The sequence below is a fragment of the Sinocyclocheilus grahami genome, unplaced genomic scaffold, assembly GCF_001515645.1.
Source record: "Sinocyclocheilus grahami isolate Dianchi unplaced genomic scaffold, SAMN03320097.WGS_v1.1 scaffold339.1, whole genome shotgun sequence".
NCBI lineage: Eukaryota > Metazoa > Chordata > Actinopteri > Cypriniformes > Cyprinidae > Sinocyclocheilus > Sinocyclocheilus grahami.
Genome location: NW_015505518.1, coordinates 417,570 through 427,040, shown reverse-complemented (window position 1 = coordinate 427,040; position 9,471 = coordinate 417,570).

The window sequence follows — 9,471 nt, the reverse complement described above, 5'->3', positions numbered from 1 at the left end:
TAAATCTACATCAAATTATGAAATCTATTTAGTCACACACAGACAAAAAAAGGGATAATAACAAAGACAAGTAAGACCAAATATATGGAAGCCTATATAAGGCTGATTTGTTCAGTAAGTAAGGTATGGCTGTTCAAAAGTAAGGTATAGTGTTAGCAAAACCAAGATAATTTTACATTGAATTGCAGTGCTGATAACTGTCCACAAGATATTTGTCTCATTATTCAAGAATCTATCCACTAAAATATCCAGACAGCAACAGTGGCATGATAAAGATATCATACATATACAAGTCAAAAGTTAATTTGAACACTTGAGCTGTCAAACACAGGCTAAGTTGTTTGCACATGACATTGCTGTGGCGCAAAATGCAGCTGGAGGGCAGGAAGTGATTTCTCTATATTTGCTAGCAAAAACTCAAAATGCCTATGCTTTGCATTGTTTATGGATGCTCAAATCGGTCAAACCGAGAAACAATGGGAGCTTTTATCATGTACGTAAATGTTGTTGTTTATAAGGGGGGAAAGGCAAGAAATTGACTGAAAAACGCAAGAAAAAGTGGATTGTAAACCTGCGTCTGTGGTCGGGAGGAGCCGAGTCGGATAATGCTCGTGTGTGCAAATGGTTAATATAAGATATAATAATATATTAAGATATTAATAAAGAAATATAGATACAGGGCTGCCAACTCTCACCGGCTCGCATTCCACAAGGTTGTAAATGTATCGGGTTACCATGAAACCAGGGTCTTGTTCGGCGTCCTGGGGTGTTACAAAGTATTTGTGAAATCTAGCTAACAAAATATATATTGTGTGTTGGAGTGGTCCAGACGCTACAGAAGCCTATATAAGGCTGATTTGTTCAGTAAGTAAGGTATGGCTGTTAAAAAGTAAGGTATAGTGTTAGCAAAACCAAGATAATTTTACATTGAATTGCAGTGCTGATAACTGTCCACAAGATATTTGTCTCATTATTCAAGAATCTATCCACTAAAATATCCAGACAGCAACAGTGGCATGATAAAGATATCATACATATACAAGTCAAAAGTTAATTTGAACACTTGAGCTGTCAAACACAGGCTAAGTTGTTTGCACATGACATTGCTGTGGCGCAAAATGCAGCTGGAGGGCAGGAAGTGATTTCTCTATATTTGCTAGCAAAAACTCAAAATGCCTATGCTTTGCATTGTTTATGGATGCTCAAATCGGTCAAACCGAGAAACAATGGGAGCTTTTATCATGTACGTAAATGTTGTTGTTTATAAGGGGGGAAAGGCAAGAAATTGACTGAAAAACGCAAGAAAAAGTGGATTGTAAACCTGCGTCTGTGGTCGGGAGGAGCCGAGTCGGATAATGCTCGTGTGTGCAAATGGTTAATATAAGCTATAATAATATATTAAGATATTAATAAAGAAATATAGATACAGGGCTGCCAACTCTCACGCATTCAGCAGGAGACAGTCAGAATTCAATCAATGCCAAACGCTACACGTAGACACAATGTAAATAAGATATTATATAGAGAGCTTCATTGATTATAACGGAACATTGTGAGACTGCGATAAATAGAAGTGAGTGACAGCTTTTTAGTGATTATATGGAAGCGCTATTAACTTTCTTTTTTTAACGCTTTCTAGGCTATAATCAATTCAGAATTTGAATAAAAGTTTTGTTTTACGTGTTAAGTTGAAGGAGTGAAATACTGTATATCCCACATCCCTCATATAAATGCGGGATTCACTTTAGAAATAGCTTGTTTGCAGTCAGGGTTAGTTGCTTAGCCTATATCCACTGCCTTGATGGCAGGCAAGTATTTCAATTTAGTTGAAAAATCGCTCCTCTTTATAACATAAGGATCACGTCCAACAAATGTTGTGATTTTCTGTTTATACCTTTCTCTTGTAATAGTGTCTAAACCAGCTGGTACACTAGTACAGTACGGACTTCCATCTCATCCATTCTGTTTTTCACTTCCTGCCCTCCATCTGAATTTCGCGCGTCATCAGAATCACGTGATTGCAAACAACCTCAAAAGACCTGACCCAATTAGTTACTGTTGTTACGTCCGACAAACCATGTCGCTCTCACGCCACACATCATGTTCTTACGCAGTGAAAAATACATCACGGAGCAAAGAGGACACGGACAATGCACCGACAGACAAGAAATAGCAGGTTACTTCTGACAAAGTCTCAGCTTTCAAATCTTGTCTTTTTTTAAGAAATTCAAATAATAATCAGTGGCGGCTCGTCGGGGGAGGCAGGGCAGGCACAGCTTCCCCCAAAATTTTGAGGTGAAAATGGGGGGAGGACGATTTAATGTTAATAAAATTCACAGTTCATTTCAGTTCATGTCTCAGAATGTGTATTTTTGTTTGTAATTTCACAGCTGTAATACCATAACTTGTTAATGAAGTTGGAAAGTGCCGCTTTTCTATGGCGAATGTGCCGAATCTGCTGATGTAATTACAACCGCTAGGTGATAGAGAAGGGTAGGGGGAGGCCGGGGGAGAGCTGAGCTCTCGTGCCTCCGTTGGTGAAAAAAAATGAGCCAATCACCATCGAGTGTTCACTTTCAGCGCTGAGGAGTGTTGAGAAAAGAAACCTCGCCTCCCTTCTGGAATATCAACCAATCATCATAGAGACGTAACTTACGTGATATTAGTTTGAACGTCTCCCACTGCGCTGATAATGTACCAAGTACTTGTGATGAGTAGCGATATTGAATATTTGATCCCCAACAGATTTACCAAGCTGTCATTCAAACAGTATATATACAAATTTAAAAAAAATGGAAAACAGCCTAACTGGATATAGGCTACAGCAGTCGCGGCTTAATTAAATGGTGCAACAGGCAGCTCTCTTTTAAGACACAGACTTTTAAGAAGGGATGGATGTTTTCTTCAAGTGATAGGCCAGGTAAGTGAAATTATATTATCTTGCTGTATGTGTGTCGTTTTCTTTACGTTTTCTGACTAAAAGCAACCAAAAAGCCATTTTAAAGTGGTTAACCAAATAATAATAATAATAATCGGCAGGGATCCCAGACCAATACAATTAGTGTGCCTCCTCTATTTTAAATCCCACGAGCCACCACTGATAATAATTATCGTTTTGTGGCTCTTTGATGTGTCGTGACAGATCGCCATAGCTCCTCAGTTCAAGCAGCACTTGAACCGACCATCTCTTCCTGTTTACTAGTTATAGCTCGAAATAAACATGAATGAACATCAGAAGGTGTCTTGTTTCAACCGCTGAAAGACATAAATACACACCATTTTTTAAGTTCAAGTCCACCGATGTTACTCTATTCTCCTGTCTGGTTTGTTTATTGGACAAAATGGCAGATTCGGCGTTATGATTGGTCAGATCGCCTGTCAATCAAGCTCCTGGTGAAGGGTCAATTTTGTATGCAAAAAGGTAAATTATCTATTGTGAAATAGCATAAAGATGTATGAAGCACTGTTCATACAGAAGTCAGTTTCAAACCAAGCACATTTCTGTTGGTCAGCGCAGCAATTTGCTTGACCAACTTGAACATGAGCGAAATCTGCATGATGAACCCTTTCACCCTCTTGTGAAATTCCAGATCACGCAGATTCCAACTGAAATGACTGAATTCTGTTCGCAAAAAGAATTTCATGTAGAGAAACAGATATTACGTAAAAGATTTAACACAGGAAAAGTTCACGTTAGTCGATTTCTCTGATATTATTGCTTATAGCAAATCTCCCCATCATGTGTTGTGCATCTAACATTCCAACTGGTCATGGGAGAGGAGTTACAAAAAGGACCAACACAGCACATTATTCTCAATCAGAAATGTGTCTGCTATATGGCTGGTGATCTTGTCCTCTCACATCACACTTCGTCTCATGGGGATTGTCCCATTGGTAAGCAACAGCCATCTATTTCCCATCACACACCGTTAAATAACACATTCAATTAATGCTCATATCTCTTTCTTCTCCATCTGTTTGGCAGCATGACGACTATATGTGCCAAAATTGCTGTCAACCTCATATAGAATACAGCTGGTAACTTAGCTGAAATAACAAAGTCTCCCTAATCAAAACAGTACAGTGATAGAGTGTCAAAAATACTACTTTCATACCTCTCTGCTTTTATTTTGTAGACAACCCCAGAGTATATATGCTTGTATGCAAAATACAATTCCTATTTAGGCTTATATATCTTGTTTGTGTTATTATCTTTTTTGTCTTTCTAAATACATTTTGTAATTTAAAGATCACTGTTATTGCTGCTGCAAACATGTGTGGATGAAATTATCCATGACAAAAAATGGTGGGGACACGTTCTTGCCGTTCTCAATGTAAATGACGCCAGTGATGCTGCCAGTATTGTTTTAGTTATGTTCAAATTGTAAGTAGGCTTCATGAATTCCAATCAGGGTTAATATAGCTTTCACAGTGCTTTAGGTTTAGTATTTAGGATTGGTGGTTTGTTTTTAGGATAATTTATGAATCTGTCATTGATGTGCACCCCTCTAAGATGGTCCTTCAATATCTGTTTATCTCCGTTAAAACCCTGGTACACTCTAAAAAATGCTGGGTTGTTTCAACCCAATGTTGGGTCAAATATGGACTAACCCAACTGTTGGGTTAAAAAGCTCATTTAAAAATGTAACCAAAATTTTCCCAACAGTTGGGTTAGTCCATATTTGACCCAACATTGGGTTGAAACAACCCTGCATTTTTTAGAGTGTACTTAAGGCCCGAGGTGGTAAAATGTATATGCCTTTAGTTCAGTAGCCTTTTCAGTTGAAATTATAAATGATCCTAAAATCCTTCGCCATAAATTGCACCATTTCCATGGTCCTTCTGTAACTCTCCTTTTTATTTTTGTCTATTTCGAAAAGATCAACAGACAGCAACAGGCAGACAGACTGTGTGAGTTTTAAAAAAAGGAGTGGAAGACAGGTGCCAAGAAACGGAGGATCAAAAGCACAAGTGATCAGTAGCTCAAGCCAAGAATCTAGAGAAAGAGAGAGAGTGAGTCCTTGATAGAGCAGACATCTGAGAACAAGACATTCACATCTACACAGAAAACCTCGACTGATGACAGATGGAGTGCTAGTGCACTGGTACAGAATCCGTATCTGAGCAGGACTGGGCAATATTCAGAATTAAGAATTGGCTCCATTTCAATTAATGAGTTGGAATTTTAATTGAATTGCACATACCACAGGATGATAAAGAGTAATGAGCATAGTCACAAAACAAAGAAATTGTATTTCTATTTTGAACAAAACATAAATAATTACATAATTTAGATCCTAAATATAGTATATTTAGTATAATTATTTAGTATAATATTTATTAGTTGCGGTAGAATTTATTTACTAATTTAGCTTACATCAAAGAATGATGAGAAAAATGTATCATGGCTTTCACAAAAATGTTAGATAACTGTTTTCAACATTGATTATAATAATAAATATTAATTATTGAGCAGAGTATTATAATGATTTCTGATCATGTGACACTGCAGATTCCAACTGAAATGACTGAATTCTGTTCGCAAAAAGAATTTCATGTAGAGAAACAGATATTACGTAGAAGATTTAACACAGGAAAAGTTCACGTTAGTCGATTTCTCTGATATTATTGCTTATAGCAAATCTCCCCATCATGTGTTGTGCATCTAACATTCCAACTGGTCATGGGAGAGGAGTTACAAAAAGGACCAACACAGCACATTATTCTCAATCAGAAATGTGTCTGCTATATGGCTGGTGATCTTGTCCTCTCACATCACACTTCGTCTCATGGGGATTGTCCCATTGGTAAGCAACAGCCATCTATTTCCCATCACACACCGTTAAATAACACATTCAATTAATGCTCATATCTCTTTCTTCTCCATCTGTTTGGCAGCATGACGACTATATGTGCCAAAATTGCTGTCAACCTCATATAGAATACAGCTGGTAACTTAGCTGAAATAACAAAGTCTCCCTAATCAAAACAGTACAGTGATAGAGTGTCAAAAATACTACTTTCATACCTCTCTGCTTTTATTTTGTAGACAACCCCAGAGTATATATGCTTGTATGCAAAATACAATTCCTATTTAGGCTTATATATCTTGTTTGTGTTATTATCTTTTTTGTCTTTCTAAATACATTTTGTAATTTAAAGATCACTGTTATTGCTGCTGCAAACATGTGTGGATGAAATTATCCATGACAAAAAATGGTGGGGACACGTTCTTGCCGTTCTCAATGTAAATGACGCCAGTGATGCTGCCAGTATTGTTTTAGTTATGTTCAAATTGTAAGTAGGCTTCATGAATTCCAATCAGGGTTAATATAGCTTTCACAGTGCTTTAGGTTTAGTATTTAGGATTGGTGGTTTGTTTTTAGGATAATTTATGAATCTGTCATTGATGTGCACCCCTCTAAGATGGTCCTTCAATATCTGTTTATCTCCGTTAAAACCCTGGTACACTCTAAAAAATGCTGGGTTGTTTCAACCCAATGTTGGGTCAAATATGGACTAACCCAACTGTTGGGTTAAAAAGCTCATTTAAAAATGTAACCAAAATTTTCCCAACAGTTGGGTTAGTCCATATTTGACCCAACATTGGGTTGAAACAACCCTGCATTTTTTAGAGTGTACTTAAGGCCCGAGGTGGTAAAATGTATATGCCTTTAGTTCAGTAGCCTTTTCAGTTGAAATTATAAATGATCCTAAAATCCTTCGCCATAAATTGCACCATTTCCATGGTCCTTCTGTAACTCTCCTTTTTATTTTTGTCTATTTCGAAAAGATCAACAGACAGCAACAGGCAGACAGACTGTGTGAGTTTTAAAAAAAGGAGTGGAAGACAGGTGCCAAGAAACGGAGGATCAAAAGCACAAGTGATCAGTAGCTCAAGCCAAGAATCTAGAGAAAGAGAGAGAGTGAGTCCTTGATAGAGCAGACATCTGAGAACAAGACATTCACATCTACACAGAAAACCTCGACTGATGACAGATGGAGTGCTAGTGCACTGGTACAGAATCCGTATCTGAGCAGGACTGGGCAATATTCAGAATTAAGAATTGGCTCCATTTCAATTAATGAGTTGGAATTTTAATTGAATTGCACATACCACAGGATGATAAAGAGTAATGAGCATAGTCACAAAACAAAGAAATTGTATTTCTATTTTGAACAAAACATAAATAATTACATAATTTAGATCCTAAATATAGTATATTTAGTATAATTATTTAGTATAATATTTATTAGTTGCGGTAGAATTTATTTACTAATTTAGCTTACATCAAAGAATGATGAGAAAAATGTATCATGGCTTTCACAAAAATGTTAGATAACTGTTTTCAACATTGATTATAATAATAAATATTAATTATTGAGCAGAGTATTATAATGATTTCTGATCATGTGACACTGAAGACTGATAAGTAATGGCTGCTGAAAATTCTGCAGTTGCAGGAATAAGTACAATTTTAAAATAGAAAACAGTTATTTTAAATTTAAATAATATTTTACAATATTACTGTTTTTACGTATTTTTGATCAAAAATGCAGCTTTGTCAAGCAGAAGAAAATTCTTTCAAACAAAACAAAATATCTATAGATAGATAGATAGATAGAGATTTTTCAAATGTATGTGGGTCAAAGACGAAAAAGGGTTTAAGCATAAAAACAATAAGTGTAATACTGCTTTAAATTGTTGTTGTCCCCCCCCCCCCCCAAATTAAAAAGTTTTCTGTTTAATTTAATTGCAATTTTGTTTTAGTTTTTCTGAGCAAAAAATAAATATCATGCATTTTTCCCTTATTTACAGAAGAGACCCACTAAAATGTCATTCAGTGTAACAATCTTGTCAGGCATATTTACAACAAAAATCAATGTATGACATATTAAGAGACTAATTACTTTCACCCCAAATACTAATAAGTTGTAATTTTACATTTTAAAAATTTGCCACTATCCTAGGTTTTGCCCATTTGTCAGTAAGAATGTTTTACTCATTTAAAACACAATAAAATGTAATATGCTCCCTTATTCTTTTATATATTTTAATATGTACACGTCAGAATAAGCATGTTGTTCGAATTTTTACATAAATATTGTGATGAATATTGAATGACAACATAACATTATTTCAACCAAATTTTGACATTTTATCCTTATTTGAAAACTTAAAAGTAGACACTTTACTTACATTTAATGTGCTTTCTATGGACATAAAATCACTTTTGTACATTTCTTTTGATGCAGACATCTTAACGTCTTTGACCCATGTATGTATGTATGTATATGTATATATATATATATATATAAAAAAAAAAAATTTTATTATATAAAATCCACATATATATTTGAGTAAATGCATTTCAAACTTTCATTATTTGCATCATCTAATCTAATCTTGTGTTTGGTAAAATACCCCATATTGTGTATATAATAACAACTGAAGGATCTGAGGATCCGCAAATGCAAACTGTGTTTTGCTTTGAGGATCCTCAGATCCTTCAAAACTGAAAAATTGCATTACCACAAAACGACATATATTAAACTGCACAGTTATATGACATTTATCAGATGTGTATTGGTACAGCTATACATTCACTGCCTCATTTATATTCAGTTTGATTGGACTGGAATTGAGGAAACATTCCCAGCTCTTCCTCTTTTTCTTACGCTCTTTCTTTCTCTCAGTTGTGCAGTAATCCTGTAGAGGGCCCCCTCTCATTCTCCTTTCTCTGCTTGGCTCCTACTCCACAGCGCTCTGTCCTGTAAGGGAGGGGTGAGAGAGAGACCAAGGGAGTGAGAGTGAGAGAGAGCACAGTCTCCATGTGTGGAATTCTTGGGCAGACATTGCAACCATTACACCTCTTCCTACTGTTCTGCCTCAGTCACTGTCTGTGGAAAAGGGCTATTACTTACTGCAAACGGAGGACTTCTTCTACAGAAGCCAAGAGAAAGTAAGAGAGGAAAAAAGAGTGAGAGAAAAAGAACTTAAAGCAACAACTGGACAGCAGGAACAAAGTGACTGCCTTCCCTGTTTAAAAGCAGAGAAGAAAAACGGAAGGCACTGGAATATTTGTTTTTTTCTTTCGTTTTGTTTTTTTCTTCTTTCTCATCGTGGTGCTTGGAGGCACATCATCTTTTCATTTATTCGCTCTCTCCATCATTTGCCTCCTGATCTATTTCTCCATCTATATGGTGTATAATTTTGTCTATTTATGACGAGACAGGAGAGAAGAGAAAGAAGGGGCAAGTTTTTTTTACACTTTCACTCATTTTTAACTATTTATGACCCCCTTCATTCATTCACCTGTCCCTCCTTCCCATCTCTCTCCTCTGATCATCCCCTCTTTCTTCCATCCCTCCCTTCATCCCAAAAGTGTGATGCTCCCTGAATGAAAGTTGGTTAGAACTGTGAAAGAGACTCAAAACCATCTCCACATCTCCTTATCAGTTTTGTAATTA